Source organism: Tamandua tetradactyla, chromosome X (genome assembly GCF_023851605.1).
Source record: "Tamandua tetradactyla isolate mTamTet1 chromosome X, mTamTet1.pri, whole genome shotgun sequence".
Lineage (NCBI taxonomy): Eukaryota > Metazoa > Chordata > Mammalia > Pilosa > Myrmecophagidae > Tamandua > Tamandua tetradactyla.
Window position 1 is genome coordinate 25,582,811 of NC_135353.1, and position 15,856 is coordinate 25,598,666.

The 15,856-nt window shown below is 40.9% G+C and overlaps 1 long non-coding RNA gene across 1 annotated transcript in view; it reads right to left on the reverse strand.

The window, feature by feature from the left end:
• Positions 1–4,532: 4,532 nt before the first annotated feature.
• LOC143671616 (uncharacterized) overlaps positions 4,533–15,856 on the reverse strand; it is a 70,994-nt gene continuing 59,670 nt past the window's right edge. Inside the window, exons 5-7 of the long non-coding RNA XR_013169611.1 lie at positions 5,759–5,921; positions 5,283–5,394; positions 4,533–4,767 (exon numbers count right to left, since the gene is read on the reverse strand). This is a non-coding gene — a long non-coding RNA (uncharacterized LOC143671616). The remainder of the gene's footprint in view (positions 4,768–5,282; positions 5,395–5,758; positions 5,922–15,856) is intronic.

Genomic DNA, 15,856 nt, shown 5'->3' on the forward strand with positions numbered 1-15,856 from the left:
TTGATTACAGAATGACCCAGGCAACTTTCGTATCACACCCCCCCCCCCAAACTGGCAGAGAATGAGCAGCAGAAGAGTACAAGGAATTCAGACAGAAATGTTTGCAAAAGCCTCACTTTGGTTTCCCAAACACAAATATGCAAATTGCCAGCCAAATTCAGGGAAAGACATTGACTTCTTGGGCTTTGAGATCAAGGAGGTATTAATCATTCTATGTGGACACATATTCGCATAGGATCCTGCATCCCACTACCATCTGCAGAGGACAATCAAACTTCAAAAGGAATCTAACTCAAGTTATACATTAGAGAGTTACTCAGGTCACATTTGTGTTTACCCCCATCAGCACCACTGGCAGAGAATGAGAAGCAGAAGAGTGTAAGAAATTCTAAGAGCAATATTTGCAAAACCCTCACTTTGTTTCCTGAACACAAATAGGGAAGTGGCAGGCAAGGCCAGGGAAAGAATTGGAATTCTTACACTCTGAGATACAAGAGGTGTGAGGCATTCTATGTGGACACTTGCCGTGATAGGTTCCTGTCTCCCGGTATGATCTGCAGATGGTCATGGGGAATCAAACTCAAGTCTCTGATTTCAGACTTACAACAGGTCACTTTGGTGTTCCCACCTACTGGCAGAGGAAGAGCAGCAGAGGAGTGCAAGAAATTCTTACAGAAGTTTTTGCAAAACCCTCACTTTGATTTCCCAAACTCAAATATGGTATCTCCCAAGCAGCGACAGACTCTGAACTCTTGGGTTTGAGATATAGGAAATCTTAGTCATTCTATGTGGACATTTGTTCTGATAGGTTCCCGGATCCTGGTTACAAGTGCAGATGTCCTTGAGGTTGCAAAAGGAATCAAAGTCAGGTTATTGATTACAGAATAACCCAGGCAGCTTTCGTAAACCCCCCCCCCAAACTGGCAGACAATGAGCAGCAGAAGAGTGCAAGAAATTCTTAGAGCAATATTTGCAAAACCCTCACTTTGTTTCCTGAACTCCAATAGGGAAATTAGCAGCCAAGGCCAGGGAAAGAATTGGAATTCTTACACTCTGAGATACAAGAGGTGTCAGGAATTCTATGTGGACACTTGCCGTGATAGGTTCCTGCATTCCGGTATCATCTGCAGATGGTCATTAGGAATCAAACTCAGGTCATTGATTTCAGACGTACGACAGGTCACTTTGGTGTTCCCACCTACTGGCAGAGGAAGAGCAGCAGAGGAGTGCAAGAAATTCTTACAGAAGTGTTTGCAAAACCCTCACTTTGACTTCCCAAACTCAAATATGGAATCTCCCAAGCAGGGACAGAGTCTGACCTCTTGGGTTTGAGATATAGGAGGTCTGAGTCATTCTATGTGGACATTTGTTCTGATAGGTTCCCGGATCCTGGTCACAGATGCAGAGGAAGAGCAGGAGAGGAGTGCAAGAAATTCTTAGAGAAGCGTTTTCAAAACCCTCACTTTAGTTTCCCAAACTCAAATATGGAATCTCCAAAGCAGGGACAGACTCTGACCTCTTGGATTTGATATATAGGAGGTCTTAGTCATTCTATGTGGACATTTGTTCTGATAGGTTCCCGGATCCTGGTTACATGTGCAGATTGCCTTGAGGTTGCAAAAGGAATCAAAGTCAGGTCATTGATTACAGAATGACCCAGGCAACTTTCGTATCACACCCCCCCCCCCAAACTGGCAGAGAATGAGCAGCAGAAGAGTACAAGGAATTCAGACAGAAATGTTTGCAAAAGCCTCACTTTGGTTTCCCAAACACAAATATGCAAATTGCCAGCCAAATACAGGGAAAGACATTGACTTCTTGGGCTCTGAGATCAAGGAGGTATTAATCATTCTATGTGGACACATATTCGCATAGGATCCTGCATCCCACTACCATCTGCAGAGGACAATCAAACTTCAAAAGGAATCTAACTCAAGTTATATATTAGAGAGTTACTCAGGTCACATTTGTGTTCCCCCCCATCAGCACCACTGGCAGAGAATGAGAAGCAGAAACGTGTAAGAAATTCTAAGAGCAATATTTGCAAAACCCTCACTTTGTTTCCTGAACACAAATAGGGAAAGTGGCAGGCAAGGCCAGGGAAAGAATTGGAATTCTTACACTCTGAGATACAAGAGGTGTGAGGCATTCTATGTGGACACTTGCCGTGATAGGTTCCTGTCTCCCGGTATGATCTGCAGATGGTCATGGGGAATCAAACTCAAGTCTCTGATTTCAGACTTACAACAGGTCACTTTGGTGTTCCCACCTACTGACAGAGGAAGAGCAGCAGAGGAGTGCAAGAAATTCTTAGAGAAATGTTTGCAAAACCCTCACTTTGGTTTCCCAAACACAAATATGGAAAGTGGCAGCCAAAGACAGGGAAAGATATTGATTTCTTGGGCATTGAGATCAAGGAGTTATTAATCATTCTATGTGGACACATATTCTGATACGTTCCTGGATCCCACTATCATCTCTAAATGACAATCCAAATTCAAAAAAGATTCCAACTCAAGTTTTACATTAGAGAGTTACTCGGGTCAATTCTGTGTTCCCCCCCATCACCACCACTGGCACAGAATGAGCAGCAGAAGACTGCAAGAAATTCTTAGAGCAATGTTTGCAAAACCCTCACTTTGGTTTCCTGAACACAAATACGGAAAGTAGCAGCCAAGGTCAGGGAAAGAATTGGAGTTCTTACACTCTGAGATACAAGAGGTGTCAGGCATTCTATGTGGACACTTGCCGTGATAGGTTCCTGAATCCCGGGGTCATCTGTAGATGGTAATGAGAATTCACAAGGAATCAAACTCAACTCATTGATTACAGAGTTACCCAGGTCATTTTGGTGTTCCCACCTACTGGCAGAGGAAGAGCAGCAGAGCAGTGCTGAAATTCTGAGAGACATATTTGCAAATCCCTCACTTTGCTTTCCCAAAATCCAATATGGAATCTCCAAAGCAGGGACAGAATTTGTCCTCTCGGGTTTGAGTACAGGACGTTTTAGTCATTCTATGTGGACCTTTGTCCTATAGGTTACCGGATCCCGGTTCCATGTGCAGATGGCCATGAGGTTGCAAAAGGAATCAATATCAGGTTATTGATTCCAGAACTACCCAGGCAACTTTTGTGTCCCCACCGCCAACACCACTGGCAGAGAATGAGCAGAATTAGAGCGCAAGAAATTCTTACAGAAATGTTTGCAAAACACACACTTTGGTTCGCCAAACACAAATATGCTAAGTGGTAGCCAAAGCCAGGGGCAGTATTTGATCTTAGAGACTGGTTGACTAGTAGTGAAACTGCCATCCCAAACAGGATCGGCCGCCTAATGGTAAATAATATCTCACTGTAATGCAATGTGCACATCATCATGTGCAGCATATTAGTATCAGATCAAAGGAGACCTACCAAGGACCACTGTCTATTCATTCCTCGGGACTCAACATATCCCATGTTCCTGATATTACCAGTATCAGTGTGCCCTCACTTCTTTGATATTATGCAAGATATCTCAGCTCTGTGAGTCTACTAATGACAGGCTGAGTCTGTTGGAGGCTGCTGGAAGTATACTTATGCAACAGCATTTCATTTTTTGTAAGTATCTCCCAAAGGCCCCAGCTCACTTTGAAAGTGATAAGATAGCTAAGCTTGACATGGAATACGATCAAGAACTTGCAGTACATTACCATTCCCATCTGAGTAGACGTTCACTGATTATATGATAGTGGTGCCTACCTGTCAAGTCTGGCATAGGAAAGGAACCCTCAGAAAGTTCCAAGGACAAGGCCGTACCTTTAATTTTCAAGAGGATCACCTTTTCTTTCCCCGAGGCCCTCAACTGTTGAAATTACCCCAATGAAACAGTAACCATTTTTGAATCCTCTCTCCTATACCAATACTCAGTGGAATTTTCCATTAAACCAAACCACTCACTTCTGGTTTTGACACGTGAAGAGGCCTAAAATGATTGGGACGCATAGAGGGCACGACAAGATAGCGTGGCTTGAGAAGGATGGGCCTCAGTTATAGTTAAGTTTTACAGCTGTTTTGGAGTAACAAGTAGGCCACCTTTCGTGAAGGAACATCACTGGCATAGTCCTACTAAGTGTGTCTGAGGAAAGCCTTTTGTAAAAACCTCAGGCCTCAGTTTTTCACTGGGTTGGGATATAACAATGGACCCCACCTTAGAGCATTTTAAAGTGATTTAACCACCTAGAGGATTAAACCTAGACTTGAAACGTTCACTTGCTACACAGAGCTTACACAGACTCTCTGGTTCCTAGTAAAAAAGAATTGAACTTCATACTCTGTGATGCCGCCTTGTCAGTAAAACCCATGCTAATAGAAAAGTAGAGGAACTGGGGGTATCTTTGAGACAGAAGGTTAGAAGTCTCTTTGAAACCATCTAAGAACATTTCATATTCCCCTCTCTCAAATTGCCAAATGTTTTCACCTGAATTGCAATGATTAAATCACCTCCCAATAAATGACTCTATACAGGCGAGAAAACACAGAGACCCCTGTCACACAGCCAGTTAACAGGCACCCTCCAGCGAGCAGAGTGTGAGAAAACCTAGCAAGTCATGATAGGTGCTGAACCTCTTCACCCTTGATGTAAAGTGTCATAGTTGGCACCGACAGATGTCAGCACAGAGCTCAGCAAAGTTCCGGTTCCTCTGCTACCTGTAGCTTTACAGGAAGAATACAGTGGTGTCGTTTCCAAAGGGATTCCCGAGTAACCTCTGAGGAAATTTGCTGGTCCTGGAAAAGGAAACAAACATGTTAACTTAATTATGCCTAGGTCAAAACAGCTGGGGGTTAGGGGAATGGGGAAGGAGAGGAGGTAAACCAAGCACCATAATGCTCTCCTCCTGTATGTGAATTCATGAAGTGGTGCACTCATTGCTTAAGTACCTAGTGCATCCTGGGTCCTTTAAAAAGATTACCACACTTGATTCTCACAACCTGCCTACAGCAAGGTACGATTTACATTTTGCAAATGAAGAAACTGAGGCTCAAAGGTGAGAGTGAGCAAACCAGGGAAAATACCAACGATGCATGGCCAAGTACAGGTTTGGTGGAATACTGACTTATCTATTACATTAATTGTTGACCTATACCTCCATGACCCCCCTCAAATAAATGTCCTCCTCGCTCCTGTAGAACAGACTGGCAGACTACCAACCATGCCACTCACTTGATCCTCAGAGCCTATCTTCCCCCCTCTCATAGACAGACTTGGTATTAAAATTACCTTGAGATCCACATTCTCATACCTGAGACAAAAGCACCTAAGCCGTACTTCCATAATCCCTGGACTCCCGATTTTATTATTATTTTTTGACAATCGCATCCAGTCTTTCCTGCTGTTGTCTGCCACTGCAAAGGCTTTGCAAAAAGGATAAAAAAGGTGGATCAAAACTTTGATTTTAAAATGTGAGTATCAGGTTTCTCTGAGATCAGAACATCCCAAGAATACTAATGTTTCTTTAATACTGGCACCCAAAATGTACTGAGGAACACACATATGCACTCAAAAAGATGTCACTGTCTAATTGAAAATAAGTGGTAGAAACATGGTCTCTACCACGGAGTTAGTTAGCAGTGGCCGGATAGTGACCCTGTGTAATTACTATCTCTAGACACTCAATGAAGAGATAGCGACATTCTTTGAAATATGGTTACCTGACAGAGACAGATGCTGCCCTCCCCCCATCATTTGTCACCTCACACTGCATAGCATTGCACTTACTCGACTTTCTGGCCTTGACAGTTGGTTCCAGTTCTACTCTTTCCATGTTACAGGCCCAGAGACTGACAGGAGTAGACTTTTTCCATCACAGGTCCTCAGGGAGAAGATGGTGATTGTACAAACCTGCAAGGAGGCTTGTCAGTGGGTCCAAAGCCTAGAAACACTGCAGGAAAATTACAACACTTGGAAACTCATAACGTGGGTTGCTGGGGCAAATTTCCTCTTTCCCATAACCAGAGGAACTTCTGAAAATAATTGGTTGGCCCAGGTTACTTAGTCATGCAACTTGTATGAGGTAGGCCAAAAGAGTGAAATGTAATGTGGGACAGGGACTGCACAAACCAAACCACAAGGTCAGGTATGACTGCTCTTCAGAGCCAGACAACCCTTCAAAACGAAACATAGCTCATAGTGCTTTAATTGAGTTTCATAGGGCAATTATTAATTATTACAGAGAGGCAATGACATTTCTTTGCTAGAAGAATAGTTTCAAAGAAGCTTGCTTTTTTCTCTTCACTCATAAGGCAACTGACACATGCAAAACCATGGGTAGAAATCCTCTGCAATGGGTTTCGTCTTCTTAATATGTTATCAAATACTGACACTATTATACTATGAAATGCACATTATGACATTATACAAGGGCATTTTTGGTATATTATTATCAAACATCAGTAACATAATAACTTGATAAACACTTTACACCAAAAACAAGTAAATATCATTCAGAACAATTTTGTGAAGAATTCATAACTTTTTTTTTGCATGGGCAGGCACCAAGAATTGAACCTGGGTCTCCAGCATGGCAGGCAAGAACTCTGCCACTGAGCCACCGTTGCCCGCTCAGAATTCATATCTTAAATAATGATGCTAACATCTGACATTGAACATAGGTCTTTGAGGAGAAAACAATGGAAAAGATTTGGTAGTTGCTAATAGGATGTAGATTTGGGGGATTTACGTTAAAAACAAATTTTTATTGACAAATCTTTACACACGTACATTCCATACATGGTGTATGATCGATGGTTCACAATATCATCACATAGTTTTGTATTCACCACCATGATCACTTTTAGAACATCTGCATCACTCCAGAAAAAGAAAGAAAAAGAAAAGAGAAAACTCATACATCCCATACCCCTTACCCCTGCCCCCCACTGACCACGAGGATTTTAATTTACCCAATTTCTTCCACCCCTTTGGGGAATTTACCTTTAATTGCAACTATTTACATAGGATTCCTTAGGTAACAGGCATATAATAAAAGTACCTTCTTTCCACACTTACATGTTGTCCAGGCTGTGCCTGGAAAGTCAGGATTTGTGAGGCTAGAGTCTCAATTTCTGAAATCTCTATTCCTGTCTGTACCCAGGGTAGATAGAGCAGAAAACCCAGACACCAGCAAACCGTCTTTCTGATTTCTAAATGTAATCCAAGCGGATTACATTTAGAGAAATCAGGGGCCCACCAATAAAGGAGTCATCAAATTATCTCTACATGAGATAATAGACAAAACATCTATACCAAGAATGAACCAGAAAAAAGGCTGATAAGTAAACTCAATTGTTTCCATCATAAAAGGGAAGAGTTTGGATTTTACTCCAAAGCAATCAATGCTTTACTCTCAGTGACTACGGTGATGAGGTGTCTGTGGGAGATAACAAGAAATTCATTCGAATTCTGCCGTTGAATCCCAATTAGGCATTACACAATGAAGGCACGCTTATAAATAGGCGGGCCCTGCCCACTTCATGCCAATATGTTCACTTGAAGCCCTGAGGCACAGTCAGAATTCGTGGTCACACTAGCCTCCTCCAGGATGGGGGGGGTTGGGAGAGCATATTCGTGCCACTTTCGCTGTCAAACCAGCCAGGACTTGAATCACTCTTATTTGTTCTACTTGTTTGCAAACAGAAACAACAAAAAATCCGTTTTTCCATAGAAGAATAGCTGGGAAGGAGGATCGAGTTGAAATCTTAAAGATCTAATGCTGCATTTAATAAACAATTACCGTTATAAATTGAATTTGAACACTAGGCAACACGACCTGCAAGGGCCATTCGACCCAGAGAACAGAAGCATTCAATCCGACCCATTAATTCCCACGTTTGGAAAGTGAAAGTGCCTCATGAATTTCAAGGGAAAGTTTTGGAAAAAACTAAGGACAGAATTCAATTGAATGATGTGATATTCTGGCAACTGCCGCAGGAAATGAAATTCCCACAGTCGTTCTGTGGTGGCCCAGGAACCGTACTTCCAGGTTTTTACTGTCCTAAAGGCACAGGGCCAGTTGGGCAACAGTGGCTCATTGGCGGAGTTCTCACCTCCGATGCTGGAAGACCCGGGTTCGATTCCAGGGCCAGTCTAACAGGCTGTCTTTTTTGTTTGTTTATTTGATTACATGGGCAGACACCGAGAATCGAACCCGGGTCTCTGGCATGGCAGGCAGCAACTCTGCCTACTCAGCCACGGTGGCCCGCCCCAGGCCGTGTTTCTTTACCCCGAAAAATACCTTAAAACGTTATTTTCAATAGAACTATGAAATACGACGACGCACAAACACAAAACTGACAAGATAGATGTTAATAAAATGCAATTTAATAGTAAAATAAAATGAAAGGTTAGGCTTGCTGGCAGCACGAGACGATTTAACCGCCGTAAATCAAGAAGCATAATGGCAATTAGAACACATTGTGAATTTGAGATAACACCAAACTATCACAAAGCTTATGATAGGAACCAAGGCCCACATTAAACGGAATAAAACCAAGCACGCAATTCCGTTGTAAAATTAAATGCCAAACTACCTTTAATAGCAGCTGATTTCAGAAGTTTTAAGACTCAACTGTCGTAAAACATCAAGGATTCAGAGGATTAAGGCCCAAGAACCGTACTTCCGGGTTCTTACTGTCGTAAAACATCAGAGCCGGGTGGGCAACGGTGGCTCGTTGGCGGAGTTCTCGCTTCCCATGCCAGAAGGCCCGGGTTAGTTTCCAGGGCCAGTCTAACAGGCTGTGGATTTTTGTTTTGTGTTTTTTTTTGCATGTGCAGACACCAGGAATCGAACCTGGGTCTCCGGCATGGCAGGCGAGAACTCTGCCTGCTGAGCCAGCGTGGCCTGCCGCAGGCCCTGTTTTTTTACCCTGAAAAATTCCATAAAACGTTCTTCATTTTCAATAGAACTATTAAATAAGACGCACAAACACCAAACTTACAAGTTAGATGTTAATAAAATGCAATTAATAGTAAAATAAAATGAAAGGTGAGGTCCACTGGCAGCATGAGGCCAGTAACCTCCGTAAGTCAAGAAACATAATGGCAATTAGAACACATTGTGAATTTGAGATATGCCAAACTTTATCACAAAGCTCATGATATGAACCAGGACCACATTAAAGGGAATAAAACCAAACACACAATTCTTTGTAAAATTAAATGCCAAACTATCTTTATAGCAGCCGATTTCAGACGTTTTAAGACCTCACTGTCGTAAAACATCAAGTATTCAGAGGACTACGGCTGTATTTGTAAATTGAGAGTACCATGAAACATTTATTTTTGAAGAAAATATAAAGGGACAAGATTAGAATTGAAACAAATTATGTCAAAATATGCAATGAGAACCATCATATTATGAAATATAAACCTCTCCATCAGACGTTAATTTGCCGCTCTGAAAACTGAAATCATACAAAACCTGAAAAGAAACTTTGGCAATGAAGATAAATGCACAGTTGTTTTTTGCTATTTAATGCCAAGGTGTGTCTAATCAAAGCTGTAAGACCTACTAAGGCATCCGCTGTATTTGTAAAACGTCAAGTGCTCAGCTTAGACGATTCATTTCCAAATGGATACTCCCCAAAGACTTTCATTTTAAAAGAATATTTATGAAATACGACCAATATCAAAGTTAAATACATGCAAACGAGTGCAATGCCATGGGAAAAAACCCACGCAGTCACATAGGAAATTAAAGCATGAAATAGATTCCCTGAGGGTTGATTCCTTTCAAAGTCTTAAAGGCTTTTGACCAACCAGACTGCTATCTTCCTTCTTAGTAAATTACAAATAACACCAAACATTTCCACGAAAACACAAGAAAAGCACCACATTTTTAAAACAATGATATGAACTATGTATGTATATTACACAAAAATGCAAAACGGCAGTCAAAGATCACTGAAAACTATTCAGGGTGGTCAGTGAAGAACCGGTAGAATGCAGCCAGAAATATTTTCTTCAGACAACATATGAAGACAGATTAAGAAATTTCCACAAACAAATGATATTAAACATACAGTCATATTGTGAAATGAAACAACTAGTGCACTGAAAGGCAGCTAATGGCCATTATCTGTCCTAATCCCATGTACCCTCCCTCACCATGTTAATTTCCTTCTTTACTCGTCTAAAATCACAGACGTAATCCAGTCACTGATAACAGAACTCTCGGAAAATATATAGACCAAGATTCAACCAAAGACATAGTAAAAGAAAAGGCAAAATCAGGTTCATAGCGCCCAACAGACACTGAGGTATCCTGAACTGACAGCCGGTCAGGCAACCGCGCCATCCTTTTCCTCCTGTTTAAACTGAAAATGCAAATGCTAAGAACACGAAGAAATGGACACCAATAACATTTAAACTAATAAAATGGCATTAGAGAGCCATCACTGTGTGTACTAAAGCACGACCGTGCCCCTAAACGCGGCCAAATGACCGTCCACGTCACACACCCAAAACCCTTCCGATATGTCTGTTAAAGTACATTTTTACACATCGCATAACAGATTCTACAAAAATCACACTACAAACAGCCAACAATGTATCAGTGTTAGAAAATAAATTATAGTAAACTTACATTTTTGTGACTTCAGGAGAGAGGAGCAGCCATATTCCCACAATCCTGTGTGGCACTTTCCCACCCCCACCACACTCCACCCAGCCAATAAGCGGTATGGCTGGTCACGTGGTGCTGAACGGCGTTTACTGTCAGTCTGTGCCCCACCCCCTGCCTTCCATGCTGCTGATTGGTGGGCCTGAAGTGATGGACAGCAACATGCTCCATTCTGGCCAAGTCTTCAAGTGGAAACTCCGCCTAGATGTCAAGGCCCTTGCTAAGCAATTCATTTTTGTACCTATTATCTCTTTTACAAAGTGTGAATATCATGCTCATCCCATAACATCCAGCTCTACTTTTCCAGGCCTTAGCACATGCCATTGGCTCTAGTTTCCTGTCATCTCCGATTTTGGAAATCTTGCCCCCAATTTTCCTGGTCCAGCTCAATTGCATCTTCCTCTGGGAAGCCTTCCCATACTTTTTGCCTCCAACTCCTACACATAAATGTCAGCTCTTCTTTTGTAAAAATGTGCATATGGGAAGACATCAGAACTTGAATGCAGAAGAATGATGTAGGTTCTCGAATTAGACAGCACTGGGCTGGCTATGGTTCAGAGGACCCAAGATCTGCACTTGGAATTTTGGCAAAGTGGTTGACATCTGAATTGCATGTGAACTGATGGGATAAACAAGATCCAAGGGGAATTGCCTCAGAGGATCAGGGATGAACAGGTACATGGAAACAGGAGTATGAAACAACATGGCCTTCTTGGGTAGGAATGTACAATCTGGCATTTCAGAAAAGAGAAGGAATAACGTCTGTGGGAAAAGTCAAGGTAAGAAAAGCAGCCAAGAGCAAAGAATCTTGGGTTGGATGCTATTAACTCAGAGAACCGTTAAGGCCTTGAGTAAGAAGATCCAATTTGCACTTCATGTCTATTATTTGGTGTCATTGTACAGAAAAGTTTGGAAGAGAGACAGAGGGAAAATGGAGGCCATTTAGTGAGAAGGTTGTGAGAGTCCATATGAGATGCAAGGAAGGCTGGAGTTCCCATAGGTACAGTAAAGTTTCGAGGAAAACATGGGTGAACTCATTATGACATGGAATGGAGAAGATGTGCCGTGACCCCAGTGTTGAGGTTACAGCTCTGATTGAAGTCTTTCTTCTTTCTAAATATAAACTTTAGAGTGATAAATTTCCCTCTCAGTACTGCCTTCACTGCATCCCATAAGTTTTGGTATGCGTATGGTGTATTTTCATTTTACTCACGATATTTCCTGATTTTAGTTCTGGTTTCCTCCTTAACCCATTTGTTGTTTAAGTGTATATTGTTTAATTTCCACATATTTGTGAATTTTCTCTTTCTCCCTCTGTTATTGATTTCTAGCTTCATTCTGTTGTGGTCAGAGAATGTGCATTGTATCATTTCAATTTTCTTAACTTATTGAGGCTTGTTCTGTGCCCCAAAACATGGTCTATCTTGGAGAATTATCCTACTTCATTTATTTTTAATTGTGGTAAAATATGCACAACATAGTAATCATTTCACCATTTCAAGTGGGAAATTCCTTGACATTAAGTACTTTGACAATACTGTTTAATTTACATCACAATCTATTTCCAGACTATTTTCATGATGCCCAACCAAAACTCATACTCATTTAGAGGCACGTCCCCATTTCTTCCTCCCCCTGTCCCTGGCAAGCACTACTCTGCTTTCGGTCTCCATGATATGCTTATTCTAATTATTTCCTACAAAATAACTCACACAATATTTGTCCTTTTGCATCTGGCCTGATTTACACAACATAATGTCTTCAATAATCATCCACCCTGTAGCATGTACCGGCACTTCACTACTTTTTATGGCTGAATAATATTCAATTGTGTAGATATACCGCATTTTGTTTATCCATTCATCTACTAATGGACACTCGGGTTGCTTCCACCTTTTGGTAACTGTCAATAATGCCCAAGTTTGGACATTTCTATGGGCTTAGGACTATAAACCTGCAATTTATTAAATTCCCTTTTTAAAAGGCTTTCCATTTCTGGTATATTGCATTCCAGCAGCTTTAGCAAACCAAAACAGGCCACGGGTGGCCTTTTGCTTCTCTTCTGGGTTCCACTGATTTTCACCCTCTAGCTCTCCCTCTCCGGCTTTCTCTTTCTCTGTCTGAACTTCATTCTGCTGATAAAGGACACTAGTAATAGGATTAAGACCCATCGTGGGCCCCACCTGAATTGAAGTAACCTCATCGAAAGGTCCTGCTTACACTGGGCTCACACCTACAGGAATGGATTAAGTTTAAGGACATGATTTCCTGGGATACATACAGCCCCAACCTACCGCACATGTGTCCCTAGGAGTGGAGCTGCTGGGCCATATTGTAATTCTGTGTAACTCTCTGAGGAGCTGCCAAACTGTTTTCCACAATAGCTTCACCATTTTCCATTGCCACCAACAATGTACGAACCTTCCTATGTTTCCACATCCTTACCAACATCTATTATTTTCCGTCTTTTTAATAATAGTCATCTTAGTGGGTGTGAACTGGGATCTCATTGCAGTTTTGATTTCCAGTTTTACAATGCTTAATGTTCAGCATGTTTTCCTATACTTATCAGCCATTCTGAGTATCTTCTTTGGAGAAATGTCCATTCAAATCCTTGGCCCATTTTTTTAAGTTGATATTTTCATATTTTTATTTCAAAATAAGGTGGGTGAACGGTTCCTTCCTTTGTTGTTAAGGTTTGTGTGTTTGGCTCCCAGCCTCACATTCCCACAAGACTTTTAAATTTCAAGCAATTCCTGGCCAAAAAACCAAAACAGATTCATCCCATTCCCAAATGGATTTGAAGGAAAACTGACAATACAAACAGGTATTATGCTAAGAGGAGACATTGGAAAAGAAACAAGCTGAGTCTCTAAGGTGTCACATACATGATGGCACACATATTTATGCTGTACCACAAAGACTAGCATATTGACATATAATGTTAAAAATGTCATTCCTTCTGAACAGTTGGACGTGTTTACTTATGAAAATAACTGTTTTTCCTTGCTTTTATGTTTCTGCATAAATATGATGGTTCAGTAATGACCATGTGAGAACTTTTGTTTGAATAAATAATATGTTTGGTGAGAATGCTGTTTTTATTGGGAATCACCACTATCAGCTCTCAGTCTAACAATTTCCCAAATTGAGCTAACCACAGCAATTACCACGTCAAACAACATAACATCAACATGTGTCTGTGCCCAATTACAAGTGCTAGAACAGTTGCCTGTGGTGACAGTTATCATAGTTGTTCTGGCAATAGACATTAAATGAAGCCACTGTTGTCTTCCATTCTTAGTTTTGAAAGCAGAGGAACCCAGCAAGCTGCCAACATGGATTTTATGTTCTAGAAAACAATTTTGCCATGGTTTTTTTTTTTAACTTTTTTATTTTATAGTATATATACAAAGCAAAGAAATAAAAAGCAATAGTTTTCAAAGCACTCTTAAACAGGTAGTTACAGGACAGATCACAGAGTTTGTCATGGGCTACGATACGATCCTCTCAGATTTCTCCTTCTAGCTGCTCCAGAATATAGGAGGCTAGAAGAAAAAAATATTTTTTTTATCATCACAATCGACTTTTTTTTCTTTTTTGTGAAAAATAACATATATACGAACATGATCTTTTCTGGGGTATATAACAACTTCATACAATCACAATTTTATTCCAGTTCTCTGTTTCCTTTTTGAAAACTTCTTAATTGTATAATATTAGAAATATACAAAGCAAAGAAAGGAAAAAGCAATAGTTTTCAAAGCACTCTTCAACAAATAGTTACAGGAAAGATCCCAGAGTTTGTCATGGCTACCGTCCATCATCTCAGGTTTTTCCTTTCAGCTGCTCCAGAATACAGGAGGCTAGAAGTATAAATATTTTTTAGCCTCACAATCAACATTTTTTTCATTTTTGTGAAAAATCACATATATACAAAAAAAAAGCAATAAATTTCAAAGCACAAACTGCAAGTAGTTGTAGAACATGTTTCAAGTTTGGTATGGGTTACAATTCCACAATTAGGTTTTTACTTCTAGCTGCTCGAAGATACTGGAGAGTAAAAGAAATACCAACTTAATGATTCAGCAATCATATTCATTGTTAAATCCTATCTTCTCTGTACAACTCCACTATCACCTTTGATTTTTCTATCCCTCTCTTTAGGCGTGTTTGGGCTATGGCCATTCTAATTTTTTCATGTTTAAAGGGTCTGTCAATAGTATGGGTAGAGAGTGAAACTGTCTGATGTTCTGGAGAGGCTGGGCCCCCTAGGTTCAGGACTTATCTGGACCAAGGCCCCTTCTGGATGTGGTATGTTTCTGGAAAGTTACTCTGGTGCCTGAACCCTTGTGGAATCTCATATATTGCCCTAGGTGTTCCTTAGGATTGGGTGGAATGGTCCTGGTTGGGGTTTGGCAGGTATATAGGTAGCAATGTTTACTGCCACTTGTGTAAGAGCGACCTGCAGAGCAGCCTCTAGACCCTCTTTGAACTCCCAGCCCTTTACTTTATTAGTTACACTTCTTTCCCCTTTTGATCAGGGTGGAATTTGATCCTATGGTTCCAGGGCCAGACTCATCCCTGGGAGTCATCTCCCACACCACCAGGGAGACTTTCACCCCTGGATGTCATGTCCCACGTAGTGGGGAGGGCAATGTTTTCACTTGCAGAGTTGGGCTTAGAGAGAGTCAGGCCACATCTGAGCAACAACAGAGGTCCTCCAGAAGTCACTATGTGCTTTGGGCCATTTGTATATCTTATGCAGAAATGTCTATTCAAGTCTTTTGCCCATTTTTAGATTGGGTTGTTTGCTTTTTTATTGTTGAATTGTAGGATTTCTTGATATACTCTGGATATTAAGCCCTGATCGTGTATGTGATTTCCAAATATTTTCCCCTGTTTTGTAGTTGTCTTCTTACTGTCATGATAAACTGCTTTTATGAACAAAAGTTTTAAATTTTGATAAGGTCCCTTTTATCTGTTTTCTTGTTTTTGTTTTTGTTGTTTGTGCTTTGGGTGTAAAATTAAGAAACATTGCATTACATCAGGTCCTGAAGATGCTTCCCTACACTTTTTTCTAGGAGTTTTATTATTCTGGTTCTTATATTTAGATCTGATCCATTTTGAGTTTAGTTATGTGCCTGGTATGAGGAAAGACTCCACCTTTTTTGTTTTACTTATGGATATCGAATTTT